Raw genomic sequence first — 4,004 nt, forward strand, 5'->3', positions numbered from 1 at the left:
GGTGGTGGCAGCATCATGCTATGGGGATGTATTTCATCAACAGGAACTAGGAGATTAGTCAGGATCAAGGGAAAGATGAATGCAGCAATGTACAGAGACATTCTTGATGAAAACCTGCTCCAGAGCGTTCCGGACCTCAGACTGGGGCAAAGGTTCATCTTCCAACAGGACAACAATCCTAAGCACACAGCCAAGATAACAAAGGAGTGGCTAAGGGACAACCCTGTGAATGTCCTTGAGTGGCCCAGCCAGAGCCCAGACTTGAACCCGAATGAAAATCTCTAGAGATCTGAAAATAGCTGTGCGCTGATGCTCTCCATCCAACCTGATGGAGCTTGAGAGGTCTTGCAAAGAAGAATGGGAGAAACTGCCCAAAAACAGGGGTGCCAAGCTTGTAGCATCATACTCAAAAAGACTTGAGGCTGTAATTGGTGCCAAAGGTGCTTCAATAAAGTATTGAGCAAAGGCTGTGAATACTTTTGTACATGGGATTTGTTTCCTTTTTATTTTTAATACATTTACAAAGATTTCAAACAAACTTCTTTCACGTTGTCATTATGAAGTATTGTTTGTAGAATTTTGATGAAAATAATGTATTTAATCCATTTTGGAAACAGGCTGTAACATAAAATGTGGAAAAAGTAGAGCGCTGTGAATACTTTCCGGATGCACTGTAAGGTTAAAGGCCCCATGGGAGACTCAGCAGGGTTCTCTGCGATTAGCTCATGGTGGACACTGAAGGATTTTTACCTTCATGCATAGAATACATAAAGGTAAAAAAAACCTTCTGCCTTTACATCCACTTTAAGACCAACTTTCATTTGGCATACAGAAAGAAACTGGCATAGACAGATTTTATAAAAGCTTCTTCTAAAAGTGGCACACGTGCACCAAATTCAAGTAAAAGGTTTTGGCCAGGTACATGAATTTAGCACTTGCTGCACCACTATTAGAACACATGAAAGACACTTTTCGCTAAATCTGTCTGCACTAGTTTTTATGAATTCCAGGGAGTGTGCACAAGCAGCGTTTAGAACAACCACCAAGAATCTACTAATCCTTCCCGGCAGCTGCCCCTGGCCACAGATACACTGCCATGTGAATGTTGCCTTATTCAACATAAACTATCTTGTCAAAAGTATTGGGACGCCTACCTTTACACGCACATGAACTTTAAAGTTCTTGTAAAATCTCATTTTTTTTTCTATAAAAATAACAAACATGTTTTACTTTCCTGCTCTCTTTAAGTGGATTTGCAAAGAGAAGCCCTGATCCTCCTCTTCTTAGGTCCCTATTCTGTGATCCTGGCCCCTCCCTCCTGTTTAGTGCCCCCACAGTAAGCAGCTTGCTATGGGGGCACCCGAGCCGAGTCACAGCTCTATGTGTCCATTCAGACACTGAGCCCTGACCCGGCCCTGCCCCCTCTCTCCCCTGTTTAGCTAGCTGACTTGGATTGACAGCAGCGGCAGCTAATGGCGCTGCTGTGTCGTCTCAGCCAGGAGGGAGAATCTCAGATGGCTGAGACACTTGTGGACATCACTGGACAGAGAGGGGCCTCAGGTAAGTGTTAGGGGAGCTGCTGCACACAGAAGGCTTTTTATCTTAATGCATAGAATGCATTAAGATAAAAAACCCTCTGACTTCACAACTCCTTTAATGGCATCCCAGTCTTAGTCCGTAGGGTTCAATATTGAGTTGGCCTACCCTTTGCAGCTATAACAGCTTCAACTCTGCTGGGAAGGCTGTCCACAAGGTTTAGGAGTGTGTCTATGGGAATGTTTGGCCATTATTCCAGAAGCGCATTTGTGAGGTCAGGCATTGATGTTGAGGAGGCCTGGCTCCGCTCTAATTATCCCAAAAGTGTTCTGTCGGGTTGAGGTCAGGGCTCTGTGAAGGCCAGTCAAGTTCCTCCACCCCAAACTCGCTCATCAATGTCTTTATGGACCTTGCTTTGTGCACTGGTCCAAATCATTTGGTGGAGGGGGGATTATGGCGTAGAGTTGTTTTTTAGAGGTTGGGCTTGGCCCCTTTAGTTAGACATTTTGGACAACTTAAAGCGGAGTTCCACCCTGTGAAAGTTTTTTTTATAAAAATACCCCCGGGACAGTCAGGGCTAGTGCATTCCACAATGGCTAGCCTCTGATCTGTCCCGGGTCGCACTTACCTTTTAGAAGAAATACTTACCTTGAAAAAGTATTGTCCAGCGCTGCCATCTCAGGTGTGGGCAGCTTGAAGCCAGCGCGATCCTCTTCTGTGTCCTCTTCTGTCTTCATCGGTCCCACGATGCACTGCACCGGCCCTGCCGTCACTTCCGGTGCCACAGCGTCATCCCTGCACAGCTTCTGGGCATGCCCAGAAGCTGTTTAGAAGGGTATGACGGCGCCTGCATCGGAACTGACGTCGGGGCCGGTGCAGGCGCATTGATTCCTGGGAGCGATGACGTTCAGCTCCCAGGAATCATTGCAAGCCAGGAAGTGACGAATCGCCGTGGCCGCTGAGGGGAGGAAGAGGAAGTAAGGTAAGTATATTTTCTTCTAAACAAGGTAAGTAAAAAAAAAAAAATTGAGATTATCCATTTGTTTTTCAGGTGACCCGGAGCAAGAAGATGGAGGTAAGTATAATTTTAGGGCGGAACTCCGCTTTAATTCTCCTAACTTTGTGGGAACAGTTTGGGGATGGCCCCTTCTTGTTCCAACATGACTGCTCACCAGTGCACAAAGCAAGGTCCATAAAGACATGAATGAGCGAGTTTGGGGTGGAGGAACTTGACTGACCTACACAGAGTCCTGACCTCAACCCAATAAAACACTGTTGGGATAAAATAGAGCGAAGACTGCGAGCCAGGCCTTCTTGTCCACATCAGTGCCTGACCTCACAAATGCGCTTCGGAAGAATGGTCAAACATTGCCATAGACACACTCCTAAACCTTGTGGACAGTCTTTCTAGAAGAGTTGAAGCTGTTATAGCTGCGAAGGGTGGGCCAACTCAATATTGAACCCACCGTCTAGGACTGGGATGCTATTAAAGCATCCCAATACTTTTGGCAATATAGTGTATTTTTGGTTGGAATTTGGATTTCACTACTTCACAATGCACCAAATTATAAGCTCGAAAAATATTTCCAAAAGTGGAAAAAAATTGCAATGTTTGCAAATGATGGGATTTAAATGATAACAATCGAATCAGGATTTACACGTTGAAGGACAATGTGATTAATGACAGATTAAATGAAAAACAGCCAGCTGACCATTTTGCCCATTTATCGCCCACCTATATGTACAAAGCGGAAAAACACAAGAAAAACATCCAAAGCTCATCAATTTATAACGGGCTCACGGGAAGAAAAATTCTGTATCAGAGCAGAAAACAAATTAGTCCAAACTTGGGTAGTCAGAAAGCTATGGTTGCCAGCGATGAATAATTCATGAGTTTGCTTTTATGAATTCACTTCTGCAGCATGTCACAAAAATGCCATCGATGGAGCTTTTTTTGTTCTTCCACACCTGTAACAATAAAGATACAATGTGTGGCTGTCACAGTAAATGCTGGATTGTGGCACTGCCAGGTCTGTATGGCTCATATCCAGGAAAAAATAGATTCAATGAAAGCATAGGGGACACACCCATTACTATGGATGCTTTATCTGCTCTGTGTGCTAAGCATTCATCTGTAGCCATGCCATCTGATAGGAAATCAACACATTGTAACTATTCTCTTTCTGACATGATGTTTATGACACCCAATATGATACATTTCTTTTCTTTATTTTATACACATATTATAAGCTTGCTGATGATAGCATCCTACAGCAGGTATGACAATGAAGGGTGGAGACCCACCTCTGTGCAATGTGGCATCTAATAAGAAATATTTTCACTTGTTATAAAATTAATAAAATCATTTAATAATAATTGTGTTTGAATATGAAGGAAAAAATGGCAAAATAAAATTCCGATTGTAGTTTTTTATTTATTCTGATGGCACTTTGCAGCAGAAAAGGTGA

The sequence above is a fragment of the Pelophylax lessonae genome (genome assembly GCF_965119305.1).
Source record: "Pelophylax lessonae genome assembly, chromosome: 7".
Taxonomy (NCBI): Eukaryota; Metazoa; Chordata; class Amphibia; order Anura; family Ranidae; genus Pelophylax; species Pelophylax lessonae.